This window comes from Solanum stenotomum, chromosome 2 (genome assembly GCF_019186545.1).
Source record: "Solanum stenotomum isolate F172 chromosome 2, ASM1918654v1, whole genome shotgun sequence".
Taxonomy (NCBI): Eukaryota; Viridiplantae; Streptophyta; class Magnoliopsida; order Solanales; family Solanaceae; genus Solanum; species Solanum stenotomum.
Window position 1 is genome coordinate 21,288,442 of NC_064283.1, and position 18,339 is coordinate 21,306,780.

At 36.8% G+C, this 18,339-nt stretch overlaps 1 pseudogene; it reads right to left on the reverse strand.

The window, feature by feature from the left end:
- Positions 1–16: 16 nt before the first annotated feature.
- Positions 17–13,405, reverse strand: LOC125855798 (uncharacterized; annotated as a pseudogene).
- Positions 13,406–18,339: the final 4,934 nt, after the last annotated feature.

The following is an 18,339-nucleotide window of genomic DNA, read 5'->3' on the forward strand; positions in this document are numbered from 1 at the left end:
ATGGAGCTAGGCCCCTTTATAGTTGTACCTTTGGCCTTGCTTAAGATCTTAAGACCTAGTAACATTAATGTTACAAGCTTGTAAGCTATCTGGATTTTGCAGTTCCCTCGTTCTTTGATACTGCACTTGGATTCATGAGTTAAACTCGAGCTTATGAACGACTTTAGGTCTTTCTTTCCCTTTAACTTCAAACCATATTTCATCTACCCAATCTCTTGAAGTCCTCACGCTCTTCCTTTGTATCTCCAATAATATCTACTCACCTATTATTGAGAGAGAAAAACACCTTGGGGCATCAGGGCCATGACCAACATCGAACATTCAAAATTTTGGACAATAAATTAGGCAGAAGCTAGGCCTACTATTTAAAACCTTTTCCACTGATGAGTTAGAAAACCAACTTATGCCAATGTTGAGATAAGATATATTATTTCATGTAAGAATTTAAAATAAGTAGAGACTCCAATTTTACATCCATTGGTTGTTGAGCTATTCTTACGCAAAGATACTATGCATCAACCGACAAGCAAGAATTCTCCTTTTATTCCTTGTTTTCTATTTCTATTTCAACATTTTAGTTTTCTTGAGACTGTTATTTCATACCAGGGAAGTAAACCTGAAGATTACCGCTTCCATAGACATCAAATCAAACAACAACACCTTCCCACCACCCGTCAGACCACCAAGCATTCACTGCAGCTCATACTTCAAAAGATTAGTCAAAATAATCCTCCAGAAGTTGGGGCCGAACTGTGAGGTGTCAGGTGCATCTCATGCCCAGTCTATCAATGCCTACAACTCTGTAGAAAGGAATCCATTCCTATTAACCAAGCAAAGGTAATGAGGAAATTAACATGGTGAAGGGAGAGCGGTCAAGTCAATATATGTAAGTAGAGCATAAGTTATCTTAAGTTATAGTTGCAGTGGTTAAGGTACCTCGACCTTTCCAAGACCAGCACAATCCAGGATGTCATCATATTGAACTTTCAAACATTAATTTTGTGATACCTGTAAGACCTTACACCTGAGCCAGCAGCCTCTCATGCCACTATCATGGCAAAAAAGAAGCTCTAAGTTGTCACCAAGTTCAAAAGACGGCTTATATTGAGGCTCAACAAGATGAATTCCAACCAGTCCTTTGCTTGGAAATTTTATTTTTAACTTCGGGTAAGTTGGTGGTTTGGCTTTTGCTATCTGGTTACTATAGTTGATTCTCCAATACTATATTGTCCACTCTCACCAACACTTCTAACAACGATAGACTAACATAACGCCCCTCATCCAAAATTCCATGGAAAACAACTCTGAGCAATCGGTGGGTAAGTTCGTTGGGTATCCAACGCAGCAACTCCTTGAGCAGCAGGAAGAGCAGTTAGAGATGTTCTGACCTACCAGAAAAAAAATGGAGCAAGTTAATGATTTCAATAACCAACTACTTCCCCTTTCCCGCATCAAGAAGATCAAGAAAGCAGACAATGATGCCCGCCTAATCTATTTGATACTGTTTGTTATTTCTTGTACTTCTGTTGACTGTTGCTTCTTTTTTTTTTTTTTAGCTAAAATGATTGTTTATGTTCTGGATGAGGGTGTTTAAGAACAGGGCTTTTTTTCCGATTAATCTGAAGTGTTTCTCTATGGCATCAGGATGGATTCATATAATCATGTATTTAGCTCTTGGGAAGGGCACGTTGTTTCTCAGGGGAAGGGTTGTCGTGTGGTGCATTACTACTTGAAGGATTCCTCAGGGGAGTTAATCCTTGTTGTGGTGTAGAATTTCATTAATAATCAGAAAAAAGAATGATCGAAATAATTGTAATTTATTAGAATTTCATGAGACACTTATCTTTGGAATGGAGGATGAGGAGAGGAGAGAATACCGACTTAAGAGGATATCAAAAGAATGAAATATTCGGATGAAAACTGACTTAAATAAAGATTCCCATGATCCCATCATGACCTTATGTAAAGCGGTGTGCGGTCTGTACAGAACTTCCAATAAACCTGCCAACCAATTCTCCTCTGACCCTGTGCGTTGGGTGTGTGGAAAGAACAATGTGATATGCGGCCACACACTGTCTGCACAAGGCTTTCAGTGAGTCAGTCAGATCACTACTTTTTGGTGAAGTGGTCATAACTTTCTAATCTGAAATTGGATTAATGAACGGTCAATGGCATTAATTGGAAAGAGTACTCGAAGACCTATAATTTGGTGGGTCATGGTCCAAAAAAATCGTCATATTGTAAGAGGGGTGTTTGTTTGAAATTGAATCAAGTAAAAACTTATACCGAAACTCAATCGGCAAAGAATCTTTCAACTTAACTTTGGGCTAGAGAATTCCTCTTACCTTAGTTTATCTCCAAAGGTCTTATCACACTATAGAATTGATCTTACCACCTAGCTAAAGAGAATGTTTTGTGGAGTTTGGATCTAGCTGCACATGTATCATATCTTATCTCAAGAGTCTAAGGTATTACAAAAGAAACTAAATTTTGTTGCGATTATTGTTTCCATAAAGAAGCCTCCCTCCCATGGGTTTTTGGGGAAGGAGCAGTGGGAAATGGTGAAAAGTTATTTCCAGTTCCATTTTTATTTTTGTATTTTTGTTTCCGACTTCAGTTTTCCAGGCACAAGCTGATTTTTTCCCTTAAGTTGTGCATTAGGATTTAACCTAGAGTGGTGTACGTGTATTCCTTGTTTGAAGAATAAATGAGAACTTATCCTCCTAAGTAATTGCTTCACTATGCTTTATTTTTGCAAGGAAAGTATACTTTGTGCTCCTTGTTCTAACCACAGTAGCCTGTGTGTTATTGTACTTGGAAAACATGCAGCGCACAAGTTTGTGGTTTAGTATAATATTTTGAGAATGAGGCTTTTGTCTTTGGCTTATTCGAACATTATGATTCATTCAATCCTTAAGCGTAAATTACTACGTAATTTGGACTTCCAACTGTTCTGTTTAATTGTTGAAGCTTAATATAGAACAATAGTTCTGACCAATCCCGTGACATCTTAACGTTATGTACGACTATATTTTAAAGTTGCACCATAAGAGTGCAGAAAGTCTTTACACAAAATTCTAACCTAGCTTAGGCTACTTCTTCATAAGAATCCTATCATATCAACTAGTGATTCAGCCTGAACTTAGTTTATTTATACCAAAAATGAAATAAAAAAATATACAATTCATCTTGATTTTCTGCACAAAATCTTATTTGTCTTCTAAAGCTCTATAGTTCCTCTTCTTGTACATCTAGGAACAAGTTTCAACCAAGTTTTTTGACTTACTTCCCCATATCTGATTCCAACATTTCAGTAAATCAACACTTGTTGGCATTGATCATCTGATTCCTACCATGTTCAAGAACAATTGCGATAATTTCTGAGTAACGGGATTTTCCCTTGCAGCTCTGCACAAAATGCATCTAAATTACAGTTGAAATCCCATTCTTTGAAGTTTATCCTGTGTGAGGCAAGCATTTCTTCCTACGAGCCAAGAAGAGCACGCCACCTTAAAAGAATCCTTCACAAGGTATATTTTCCTGCGTACCCTTGTTGAGAGACTTTTGTATAGTCTCTTCTATCACAATCCAAGTCCACACCCTGGACGTGACCGACACTCAAAACCATTGCTGGACTGAGCGAATCCTTGGCCAGACATACTATAAGATAGACAACATAGTGACTAATGTGGAAGCTTTTAAAAGATGAGCATGCAATTCAATAACTTGGAAAAAAAAACACAATAAATTCATAGTTTAAAATATAAAATATGTATAATATGCATATGTTTTTAAAACAACTTAGATAGTAACTCAACTGACTCGTTTATAAAGCCTCTAACATACAGAAAAAAGATTACCGAGACAAGACCCCAGGCTACCTGAATACCATACTAACAACATAAACAAACTAATAATAGTTAAGATAAATTGGAGTCCTCTGAAAGTAAGGAGGTCTCACCAAAGTTGGATGAAATGATCCTAATGATGTGCATGTTGTCGTGAGTACCTGAATCTTCATAAAAAAAATGATGCAACACTGAACGACGTCAATACATTGAATGTACGGTATGTAAAAGAGCTAAATAAAATAATTGACTAAAACTGAACATACTAAGCTTAAATAAAGAACACGGAAGGTAGACTAAATAAAGTTAATTGAATAATAATGCAAGCATGTGTACCTTAACAATACAACTTTATGACTGAATGCCACGACCCAAAATCTTACGCCATGATGGCATCTACTAATATCCCACCAGTTTTTAAGCCAAACCCATAGCCCGAAACCACAAGTAACAGGCTATCACAAGGAATAGAAACAAATGGAAAGCAAACAACAAAAATCAAAATAAAAGAAAGAGGTAGAATCAAAATATATGTGCTCAAGACCTGGTATGAGTTGGTAGTTGAGCTACTAGTCAAAATAGGAGTACAAGGTAAATAAAAATATACAGAACCATCTCCGAACATAAAATAATGACTAGTCCAGACAAAATAGAAGTAGAAGGACAACTTTGCATGCCAGGAGCTCATCCCAAGTCTTCGATCCAAAGCTACTCCACACGAGGCACACGTCAACGGTGAGAACTCGCACAATGATATGTAGGGTGCAGAAGTATAGTATGAATACCAAAAAGTGGTACTAAGTAGGCATAGGACCACTGAACTCCAAAGATAAAGAAAGCATAAAGCAGGTAGAGAAGAAATATATATTACAAGTAGCTAAAGAAAAGATGGAATAAAAGTAAACAGACATGAAGGAATATGATAAAGGAAGTAGGTAACTAATGCAAAGGAACTTAACTGGAGGCACTAGACAATAACCTAACCACAACAATTATTCCACTAGGGAAGTCAACTAACCAAGGATATACTAGCAGTAACCACCGTAAGGAATCACAACAGCCAAAAGGCCAATCAAATCTAACTAAATATGAAAGTATCAAAATAGCGAGAAACAACATCTAACCCTATCATATAAGCTATCCATCATATTGTCACAAACAACACAATCATGATCATACAATAACCTAACTGAGCTACCATGAGCCCTGAAGGTATACAACACCAAACATAACCTAGCCGACCCCCCATATGACCAGCAGGTGCAAACAACAACCAAATTATACTAGTGATAGGCGATGCATATGAATGCAAGTTATGTAACAAAAATTACAAGTGCCATCATTGCCAAGTACCAAGCATATACACCTACCTCTTACCCCTGACACGCCAAGTAGGACCCATGCGGCCCCTTCTCCTATTAAGTAGGTCACATAGAATGACTGACCCATGTGAGACTCGAGAAGCCCATATATACGTACATGGTCCCGAACTAGAACTTTCACAATCAATCCTGTTAGATCTAATCCGTCATGGTATTGGAGATATATACAAAAACCACATAAGTATAGAAAAGGTCACAAATCTCCTCGATCGATTAAGTAAAAAGTGAGCACATCCTCGATGTCTCTTTATCTCAAAAAATCCATTTATCAAAGTGCAAAGGTAGTATGACTCCCATTTAAAATGGGTTTTAGAGTAAAAAGGCAAAACCCTTCTTTCTTAAAATTGTGGTAAAATCAATGCATTTGCTGGGATGGTAATACAAAACACGTGAGAAGGAGTTCCAATGCAATGCATGTCATCACTAACATTCAAACAATAGCATCTAAACAATCCTAATGTTCATAACTCAAATCACCTTCTTCTAGAGCATGGAAAACTAACCTGGAATCCAACTAGTCCTTGACCAATGCCTCATGCCCAATCATATATCAACATACGCATCAATAATACGATAATAAGATCAGTGCTACTCAAGAAACGAAGGGAATTATAAAGTATCAAATAATTGAAAGAGTAACTCAAAGATCTCCACATTTACCTGAAGTCCTACTCAAAAGAACGCTAAGCACAACTAATGCCAACATATGACTATAATAAGAGACTAAGATTTTGAAGCCTAGTCTAAAGTGGGGATCAACATCAAGTCTACGGTCCTATTCAAGGTGAAATACCATATTACCTAAGCAAACCCATGGTCCAGGCACTAGCGAAGGATACCTACCCTAGCAATTCCTATATGGAACAACAATATTACCTAAACGATGAATAAAAACTCATTCTAAGGCACTTAGATCACCAACAATTCTAAAGACTCAAACATCAACTCCCAAGAGGCTAACAACATCAAACTACTCCATTAGTAATGAATTTCCAACCTAGACTAAGAATTTCGCTATACTATACTAGCATGAGGCTCCCACGAGCAGGGCGTAGCTAGAGCTACGCCCAGGGTGTCCAAATGGACACCCTTCGTCGAAAAATTACGTTGTATAAATATGTCTAATTCTACATTTAAATGATATATATTTAAAGTTGGACACCCTTGACAAAAGTTATGCCTTTGGTGTAGTGGTAATAGGTGTCCATTTGAATGTAGGAGTTTTTGGTTCAAACCCCAAATAGCATAATTTTTTTAATTTTATTTTGATAGCCACAAGCCATTATTTTTAAACACCCTTCATTAAATTTCTGGCTCCTCCACTACCTACAAGAATCAGGGAAATAAGATTAAGGGAAGTAGTCCTAAACCCGTAACACACAATCATAACCCACATGCAATCTATAACATTAACTCATGGAGCACAATATAAAAGAAAGTGAACGATAGCCTACAAGGAAGTTGAACTGTAATCTTGAACTATCCATGAGCTTCCCAACTTTTCTTCACATCCTCTGAATGCCATAATACTATCAAAATTACAAACTTTGCATCACTATAAGTAAAACAATACCCATATTACAATAATTATTCGTGGGTAAAAATTTGGGTAAAAAATTGTAGATGAGCACCCGCACAATGGATCATGAAATCAACTCCTCCAATTGGTCCCAACTAGCTCAAGGAACTTGTACCCCAAAAATAGGCACAATTCGAGCTCAAATTGCCCCAAAAAAGACCCAACAAAAAAACTACCTTCCAAGACCCATTCAAAGAAATAATTGAAGAAATTAACGAAGACTTATGATTAAGATGTGAGAAATATGACTCAAACAACGCTCCCACGCCGATCCTAGATCAATCCCTAGAAATCCGCAAGAAATCTCCCTAACCCAAGCTCTCAAACTCTTCTTCGCACTTATGAAAAATGAAGAAGAAGAGAGAGATATAACTCCTAGCAGGGCCACACCGGCGAGAAATTCTCCACAGGAGCAACGTCCAATGGACCAATCAGCTTTGCACAAGCAGACCAACTCTACAGGAATGAGCCCGTAGGAGCTAGGATCAACTCTCTAGATGAGCGGCTCCGTAGTTGTGGGCCTAGTTCTGTAGGGCTGGCCGCCTCAGTAGAGTGCACAAGCAAACTTGGGTTTAAAATCTCAAGTTTCAACCAGATTTTCGAAAATAGTTCAGTTCCCACCAACGCAAACCATATATGATACCCATTAGGAAATGGCATTTCAAACTCGATCGAACTATTAGAACTTTCAACGGAGGTCGTCTCGATAAAAATAGGTACACACCCAAGCACCTATAAACCACAAGGTTGCTCAAAATAAGTTCAAAAACCACAGGACCTGAACCAGAGGTCCATCTAGACCTAACTCGGCGTGCTAGAACTAACAAAACCACCAGAATTGTATTCGGATGTCAGTTACCAATATTTTTTACCGAAGTCAACTGTTCAAACTTCAAAAGCTCCAAAAATATAAACTTGCATAAAAACCAAAGGAACCACCAGGTGATTGAACAATCAGTACCAACAAGACATAAATGACTTGGGATCGCTATAGAAAAGCTCTAAATGCAGAAAATATTAAAAAATAGAGGAAATGACCTGGAGGGTCATTACATCATGTAGTACTAAAAGGACTTTCTGTCACGAACCAATACTATCCCCTAGATATGATATGGTGCCTAGAGCCACGAGTGAACCCAAGATAACTACATAGCATAAAATGGCACGAATATATATAACACACATAAACAGAATAAACTGAAAAGTGTAAAATGATACTAAAAATCTTCTCGATCTTAAGTTATGAATCATATTTTAATCACTATGAAATTGACACCTCGCTAGGAAACTCCCTTTCTTTTTATGCCATTAATTTAGATACGTGACTTTTAACCCTCTCTGAATTTCAACCCATTTTTTAGCTTTCAATATCTACATTTAAATTCAATTTTTATTTTAACTTTGTTTTATTTTTATTAATTTTTACTTGAGAAAATTAAAAATTACAATAAAGAGTGGTGTTTTATAGATAATACTTTTGTATTTGATTTGCAAGGAAAAAGAAAAATTACACAAAATATGTTCTTTGAATTTTCTTATATATAATAATCAAGTAGCATTTTATTATTGGTTATTTTTTAAAAGAAAAAAAAAGAAAAAGATCGAACCCGATAGGATGTTCCCACGTGGTAAATTTTATTTCAATCTCTATCAAAGGCATATTCCATTGGAGAGGGGAATATTCCACTCTTTTTCTCCAAGCGTTTTGATCTTATCCAAAATCCGTGAGGACATTTTAGGAAGATTACACCTCAAAAGATTTACCACATTACACCCTAAACCTAATCTATAAAACCACAAGAGAGAGACCCAAATGTAGAGTCGTCAATATGGGCTTGGCCCGTTGGACTGATCTGGCCTAACCCATGATTTAAAAGGACTGGGCTAAAGATTTTTGGCACCCATTTAAGAAAAAAGGTTTTTTAACTCGACCCGGATAAGTATGCTGGTCTATGGGGCTTGATCAATAAAGGTTGGCTCGGCCCGTGGACTAGATAAAAATAATTAAAAATAAAAATAAAATATAGTATTAAAAATAACAAAAGTTCAAAGTCAAAGTCTATTCAAAGTATACATATTAAAATTTAGAATCATGTACTTAAAATTAATATTAGTACTGTATCATCATAATAATCATTAAACATTGGTGGACGTGTTCCCACCAAGTATAGAAGTTTCATTCATCATGAAACTATTCAAACACTTGTTACTCAATACTAGTTGCATGGTTTTTCTTAAACTGGTAATACCTTTTTGTGTACATTTAAATCTTATACATTATTTTGAAATTTAGTTATTTTTAATGTTTAACTAATTGATATTGCATATAAACTGGAGATGATTATGAAGATGTTAAGACAACCTTGCCACAAGCTAATCCATATGTGCTTGATGAAGATGATGTGTTTGTGTTGGATGCACTATGAGTTTCATGAAATTTTTTCAAGAGTTCATTTTCACTTTTAATGGTTTGAATATTGTCATAACTTTTTTGTGTTTTATTGTGATCATTGAAAAATAATTAGTTTAATATTTCTATTTAGACTAGTTATTTATACTTGAAGTCAAACTTAATAATATTATAAAGTTTATTTAATTTGTAGATTTTGGTTAACAAGTAGTAACACTAATACCGTGTAATATTGTACTCTTATGGATATATTTTAATATTTATAAATTATAATTTAATTTAAAAAATTATAAAAAAATATATTTTTAAAAAAGTAGGCTGACCTGGCATGACCCGCAACCCATGTACGGATGGTTTGGGATGACTGTTTTTTAACTCGAAAAAAAATAGATCAGTTCGGCCTGACTTGCCAAATTCCAATGCCTATATGGGCTAAGCCTGAATGAAGTAGGCCAGCTCATATTAACAGTTCTACCCACATGAATGGGGGAGCCACAACACTTTACTCTAAAGACTAAAAAGGGAAGAAGCTAGCAGCTCAACTCCTCCTTTTTCTTCACAAAAAAACTGGCAGCTCTATGGTCTATGGAGGTTTTCATTCACTAACTCTGTTTGTCGTGCCGACTTCTCCAGCATAAAGGTCCTTTTTTTTTCCTGTTTCAAACAAGTTTCATCAGTTGTACTTTGTGAATCTTCATCTGCTTATATATATGAATGAGATGAATATTTGATTTATGAAAAATATTTAGCTGTACTCGGTGAATTCCAATTAATTATTAGCCTATTTTAGAGAAGATTTTCTTTAAAGAAATATAGGTCATGCAGCTGAACTATTCTTAATTAAGTCCTCTAATTATAGATCGGGATCACTTCACTACAGCAAAATGATCTTTAGCGGCAAGTAATTAACGACAATAGCTTAATTGCCACAAAAATATACATATTTAGCGGCAATTAGCACTCTTTATTAATGTGTATATTTATTGCCGCTAAAATTTATTTTTGTTGTATTGTTTATGCTAGTCTTTGGTTTGATGTACTTGGTAAATGTTGTCAAAATATAGTTTCCATATTTCAGCAATGAATTCTTTGTTCTTCTTGATGGTTATATGCACATGAAGAATTTAAAGCTTACATTCTCATCAAGCTTATGATTACACCTTATACATGATCTACCATATAGCTGCTGCCTATGAAATTGTAGACCTTGAACGTCCTTGTTTTCAGTTGTATACAATTGGATCTTTGTAGAAAGAAAGCTATAAATTATTCTGATCTTAACTTTAATTTACTTTACATTATCATAAATTTCACTTACCTTATCCCGTTGTTACTCCAAAACGTGAAAAGAGAAGAAGTGTTTTAATGGTTGGTCACATATTTGATGAGGTCTAAAAAAATATAACCCGAGAAGATCCTTCGACGCAAGGACCTAGGGGGAGTAGAAGTATCTATGAGAGTGGTCATTATATTCTGCTATCAGAAAGCCAATTCATGAAAACCAAGTAGCAAAAGCCAAAATGTTAGAATGTACGCATCCACCAGTGTTCACAGGATCAGGTCCCCGACAAAATAAAAGTGCAGAAAATAAATAGCACAACGTAAAAATAGGCACAAGAGTTTTACGTGGAAATCTCCTTGCTCAAGGGAGTAAAAGCATGGTCTGTCACACAAGATTTTCAAACTGTTTTTGCTAATCTTCTCAAGAAAAAGGAAAACACAGTTTACAAGCACACACTGAGATTAATCTCCTAATCTCAACACTAAGTAATACAACCTATTACATAACGAGCCAAAGCAATGCATCTATTGCCCACTATACTAACCCTCACTAATTAATATAGACTTTAACAGTAAGACACAAAATTGACTCTAAAAATGTTCTTACAAAAACTCAAACAAAGATTTGAAACGTTTCTAACAATAGTGAAATGAATCCTACAAGTTTAGCTCAATACAAACGTTCAAGAACAGCAGCAGGTACGGAAAGCACTTCTTCAGTTGATCAGGTCCTTGTTGTATGTGTTCTTGTGCCTGAGTTCTTCCTTGAAGATGGCTTTGTCTTTTTAAGCTTGTGAGTTTTTTTGCCAAATCTTGAGTTTGCGTTTTTGAGAAGAGACTATATAAAATAAACACAAACTCCTTGAGATGACCTTATTGACTGAAAGCCTGTTGTTCAGAAAAGTTGTGCACCTACCACATCAGAGGTGGCAACTTTTCTGACAGTTATCTTGTTGCCTTTTTATATACACAATCTTGCAGGGACCAGGTCCCTTGCAATGTTCTTTGTGTGTTCTTGAAAGGCTTGCTGGCTCTCTTCCTCTTTTGAATGAATGAATTTAATATGTTGTTTGTCATGTTGAAAATATCAACCATAAAGAATTATTAACCGTTGGAAAAACAATCTCGTCCATTCTGATTGGTTCAGTACACTGGCGCCTCANCAAGTTTAGCTCAATACAAACGTTCAAGAACAGCAGCAGGTACGGAAAGCACTTCTTCAGTTGATCAGGTCCTTGTTGTATGTGTTCTTGTGCCTGAGTTCTTCCTTGAAGATGGCTTTGTCTTTTTAAGCTTGTGAGTTTTTTTGCCAAATCTTGAGTTTGCGTTTTTGAGAAGAGACTATATAAAATAAACACAAACTCCTTGAGACGACCTTATTGACTGAAAGCCTGCTGTTCAGAAAAGCTGTGCACCTACCACATCAGAGGTGGCAACTTTTCTGATAGTTATCTTGTTGCCTTTTCATATACGCAATCTTGCAGGGACTAGGTCCCTTGCAATGTTCTTTGTGAGTTCTTGAAAGGCTTGCTGGCTCTCTTCCTCTTTTGAATGAATGAATTTAATATGTTGTTTGTCATGTTGAAAATATCAACCATAAAGAATTATTAACCGTTGGAAAAACAATCTCGTCCATTCTGATTGGTTCAGTACACTGGCGCCTCACCAACCATTGACAGGACAGCTTTACAATTGTACCCCATTATATGGAGAGAACTCTGCTAGGGACCGGGTCCCTACATTTGTGAGCCACTGAAACAGACAATCTTGTTCGTTCTTCCTATTGGTGCAGTACACTGCACTTTTCACCTACCACCTGACATGACAGCTTTACAGTTGTACCCTATTTTGAATCTAGACGAGAGGACTCTGCAGGGACCGGGTAGGCCCTGTATTTGTGAGGATCATTAAAACACCTAGAATATAACATTTTCCCCCTTTTTGATGATGACACACAAATATTCCCCACACTGAGTTTATTCATTCATTTCACTGTTGTCAGTCCCAATAACAAGGATCTGGTTCCTTGTTAGATCTCTAAGTTTGTAAATCATCAAAACTTAACATCAGCTTCGAAATAACATTTTCCCACCTTTTTATGATAACAGACTTATTTACCTTCTTCCCCATTTCACCAGTTCCCCCTATCATCATGATTCTTCAGGTAACTGGATTGGTCCCCTTTTTGCATCAGTTCCCAGAGTTTGTCAAATCATCAAAACTTCACATCAGCAACAAAATAGCATTTTCCCCCTTTTTGATGATGACAGACTTATTCAACTTCTTCCTCCTATTGACATTACCATGTCCTCTTCAAGTAGCTAGCATTGATTCCCCTATCATCATGACCATGTCTTCTTCAAGTAACTAACATCATTGATCTCATACCTTAACAATTTCCCCCTTTTGACATCATAAAAAAAGGTTAAAGCAGTAAACCAAATTGACAGATATGCAGTTCAAGCAAATTCATGGACACTTGGGCAACACTGAGCATGATTGAAAGTACATAAAGTAATGAGACAAGTCAGTAGAAACAAGGCATTTTTTCATTCAAAAATAAAAAATCAGCAATCAAAGCATTGCACATATAATTACGAATGAGAACCAGACAATGCCCACTGAGTTTCGATAGAAAACGAGGAAGACTGACACAGGAGTGTAGGAAGAGAGGGGATGACTTAGGAGCAACAGATTGAAAGAATAGAATTACTCGATCATATCCCTTAGCATGGTTTTTCAGACTCCACTCTTAAAGTTCAGCATGTTTTGCTGCTCAAGCTTCATGTTGAACCTTCAGGGCTACTAGTTTTTTTTTAACCTGCTCCCTCTGATAATGCTGTTTCAAAAGCTGAGCCCTTAGGAAAACCATTTCAGTATCCCTGTTAGCAAGAGCAACTGTCATAGCTTCCAACACTAGCCTTAGTTTCTCATACCAGAAAGATTGGTAAAATCAAACTTACTCAAAGCCTCCGAGATGAATAGATTAATAATTGAGGAACCATCTCAAAAAAATTAAATTTTTATTGTTTTTTTTAAAAAAAAACAAACCAGACACCTTCCTATTCAGAATACTTTGGGTCCTCAGAATATCAACCTCTTCCTTTTTGAAAAACATATTTTCCACCTTCTTCTTTTTGCTTATTGGACCGGGTTCCTCTTTATACTTAAAAACATCTTCATCAGAAAATTCTTTAGTAAGAACAAAGGGTTTAAACATTTGAAGAGTTTTTGAGAGAGAAGAAAGGAGGGTTTCGAAAAACTCTGATATTTGGAAGGAAATTTGAATTTTCTGGGGAGATGGAAACAAATATGGAGTATAAAGGAAGTGAAAGGGTGTATCGTGTGAAAGGAAGAGTCATCTTGACATTTAAATGATGGGAGAATGATCAGATACCTGAATGACAGACATGTGGCAATTGCAATGGTTCTCATGCATAATTCAGAATGCAATGTTAAGAGTGCTAACCTTCGAGAGCGGACCAGGTCCCTCTCTGTAGTTTGAATGTGATTACATTGATCTGTCGTGACCTCCCTTTTCCTTCAGCCCTTTTGCCATGTGTGTATACCTATAAAAGGTATGAGACTGGACTTGCTAAAACATACATAACTGAAAAACAAGGATACCTGCTCCTTTTGCATAGTCATGATAGGGTTGATTGTTTCAGGCATGGTCCACTCAATCAAGTTTCAGCATTCCCACATCACTTTGATTATCTCAGTCTGATCTTTTAAGTGATTCAAGATGCTGCTTGATCCAGAAGAGTTGAGTACATCAAGTTGCACTTGCTACATTCTCTGCCTCAATTGTTGAAAGAGCAATTGAATCTTGCCTTTTAGTTCCCCATGAGTAAGAGATCAGCCTATAACATAAGCAACTCCTGAGGTACTCTTTCTATCAACTTGGTACCCAGCATAATCAGAATCATCAAGTACTCCAAATCAAAAAGTCTCTTGATGGACAAAATAGAACCGGGTCCCCTGTTTTCTTTAAATGTCTCAAGATTTTTCTTAGCAGCCTTCAAATGTGATTCTTTTGCACAAGAATGGAATCTCTGAACCAGGTTCATCAACATCCAGCTTCAAGTTAGTGCCCATGGAAGTATGAATTGTCTAGGCATCCATAATATGAAACCTTTTTAGTAACGTCTCTGAGGTTGTACCAGGTCCTTGTCTTTGAAAAACTTCACACACTATCCTGACTTCATGTACTTTAAGCCTTTTGAGCAGCTCCTTGATGAATTTTTCTTGACAAACAAGGGTACCTTTGGAAGTTTGCTTGATCGATAGCTCCAAGAAGAAATTTAATTCTTCCATTATGCTCACTTCAAAACTCACTATTCATGAGTGCAACAAACTCTTCACACAGCAACTCAAAATTTGCTTCAACGATGAAATCATTAATATGTACTTGAATAATCAACAACTCTATTCCTTGTGATTTAAAAAGAGGATTTTGTCAATTTTACCTCGTTTGAAAACATTGTTGAGAGGAACTTGGTCAGCTGGTCGGGAAACCGAGTGTCATACTTTTCTTCTTTCAAACTGATCTTGATCAGCTTCTTCATTTTCACCTCTAGAATTCATATTATGAGCTTGAATTGCATCATCATTGTTCAGTAATGTCTACCGGACCAGGTCCCTCATCAAGTACATCATCTGCATCAGCTTCCTTGGTACTACTGGATTCAATAAGAGGACATTCTTCAGCAAGCCCATCTCTCTGAATCTAAAGCAACTCTTCTATCTCAAAAACTTCTTTGTTTCGCAACTTCTCAATTCTTCCAGACTCATCAAAAATCATATGAACACTTTCTTCAATGCAAAATTCTTGTATTTATGCACCTGGTAAGCCTTGTTAAAGGAAGAATATCCCCTACATATTCTTTTATCACCATTGAGATCAAACTTCTCAATATCATCATTTTGGTTACAAAACATGTAGTATTCACCACTCCAGCCCGAAAGTTCTTTGAAAGATTAAAAGCCTACTTATTCCACCTGAAGGATGGTCTGATCTGTTTCTCTTTAACATAAGCAATACAAACTTTTTCATCTACAAATTTTATTTTGGGCATACCACGGACTAGGTCCCTTGGCACAAGTTTGTGCAGTAGAGAAGCACTCACATAAGCACGTCTCTTGTGTCATACCTCAGCATTCTCACCTTGAGCACTAAGGCAAGTGAGGCTGTCACTACGAGTAGTATTCAGATCAGTAATATACATGTTCTTGCATCTCTTTTCTGTCAAGATCATCACCCGAGAGAGCAAGTTTGTGACCACACATTTATATGATAAGCTTGACTTCATTTTTATTCATCACAAATCTGTGAAACACTTGAAAGATTGTACTTCAACCATTGAGATAGTACACAACTTCAATGGAGTATTCCATAGATTTTCAAGTCCTGCCTACACCAAGAATGTACCATTTCTTGCCATTGCCAAAAGAGACACCTCCACCTTGAAGTGCCTTGAGAGAGAGAAAGTTTTCATTTTTTCCAGTCACGTGCTTTGAGCATCCGCTATTCATGAACCAACACTGATTGTTATTACTACCTCCTCTCACTTGCATAGCAAATCACTTGTTAGCCTTGGGAACCCATTTGAGACAGAGTTCCCAGTAAGCAGCTAACAAAGTGATAAGAAAATCTTTTGTCTAGTGAGAAAGACTGATTTTCTTCAACTTAGGACTATAAGCAGGACCAGGTCATTTCTTCAGTCTATTTCTCTGTTTGGAATAGTTTGACGAACTTCCTTCATATTTTTTCAAAACAGGACAATCTCTCTTAATATGTCCATCTCGACCACAATGCACATACATCAGATCATCAGCATAAAAAATAGATTTGTTGTGAGTATTGTATGGGGGGGATCTATTTTCTCACAGCCCATCCCTCTTCTACTATTGTTGCCTTGACCAATTAGATTTGTAAGGATCTGAGAGGAATTGGTCTATTTGATGGATTTTTCAAGTTCCTCTTTTACACGGACCAGGTCCCTCTCCAACTCGAGATTTCTTTCTAAAGCCAATTCCATCTTCATTTCAGTAGTATGCAGCTTATTTTCAAGCTCCAGTTGCAAGTTGCTTGCCTCGTTCTTTCCTTTAAAAACTGTATTAGTTACCTCTTTAATCTTTTCTTTCAGTTCTAGATTTTCAACTTCTAGAACAACCATTTGATTTTTAATATCAAATATTTGGGCAACTAAAGCATTTTTTCCATCTTGAGAGATGTCTAGGCTATTGTTCACGAGATCATTCTCAGTTGTTAGCTCACTTATCAAATCAAGTAGTACAACAACTTGCTTTCTCAATTTACTGGTAGAAAAGTATTCAAGTTTTGCACGAAATATGATAGGGTTGCCTTTTCATCAACATCTTCATCATCTGACTTTGCCATGAAAGCATCATTAGAGTGCTCAGAATCATCTGAATCAGTTGAGGAATTTTCCCATGCAGCTAGATCCTTCTTCACTGCCTGAAAAAGGGCTTCTTTTTTGCTTGGCTTGTTACGGACCTGGTCCTCCTCTTTGTCTTTACTTTCTCCAGACTTGACATATTCTCCGTGGTCAGCTTTGTGCATAGAGCAGTCTCTAATGGAGTGACCTAGTTGATCACACTTGTAACATACGTCACTAGAGCTTGTAGAACTGTTGTGATTTTCTTTCTTCATGAAACCACCACGTTCTGTCAAGAATTTGTGAAATCTTTGAGTGAAGAAATAGTCCATGTTCTCATCTATTTTAGGGGTTTCACTTTGTGACACCATGGAAGCAAGTGATTCGTCTCTTTTAGCATTTTTCTTCTGATCAGCCTCATCAATCAGATCTGTCCTCTTGTATTTGCCCCTGAGAATGAGACCCTCTCCTTTCCTGTGCATCTCATGAACTTGAAGATGTTCAAATAGTGCATTCAGTCACCACATCATGATCCCTTGTCTCATTGCCAAACACACATTCATTTGTCCAAGATCTGGGAAGAATTTCCAGTATCTTAGAGACTTGCTTGCTCACAGGGACTGGTTCTTCAAGGAACATAAGTGAATCTGTAATGGTGGAGAATTTGGTACGCATATCATGAATGGATTCACCTTCTTTTATGGTGAAACTTTCAAACTGAGTAGTAAAGAGATCTAGCTTTGATCTCCTTGTTTCCTCAGTACCCTCATATGTTGTTCTCAATCGATTCCAGATTTCCTTGGCTGATTCACACGATGAGATCATATCATATTCATTCATACTGATGCCGCACATCAACAACTTCATAGCTTTGTGGTTTTTCTGGACTAATCTTTTTTTAGAGTCATTGTATTGTTGTCGAGTTTTGGGAATGACTCTTGTGACCTCTCTATCTTTAACCTCCATAGTTGACACATAAGGACCTTCACATATGACACTCTATACCTTAATGTCCTCCCATGAGATAGTCACTCATTCGAATCTTCCAGTGTCTATAGAACTGACCATCAAATAGAGGTGGTCTTGTGGGGGATTGACTTCTTTGCAGGTTCAGTGGTGTCGACATTCCTTACAGGAACCTCTCTTTTGGTGTTAACCAGATAGAGAGCCCAAGCTCTGATACCAATTGTTGGAATGTAAGCGTCCACCAGTGTTCACAGGACCAGGTCCCCGACAGAATAAAAGCGTAGAAAATAAATAGCACAACATAAAAACAGGCACAAGAGTTTTACATTGAAACCTCCTTGCTCAAGGGAGTAAAACCATGACCTGTCACACAAGATTTTCAAACTATTTTTACTAATCTTCTCAAGAAAAAGGAAAACACAGTTTACAACCACACACTGAGACTAATCTCCTAATCTCAACACTAAGTAAT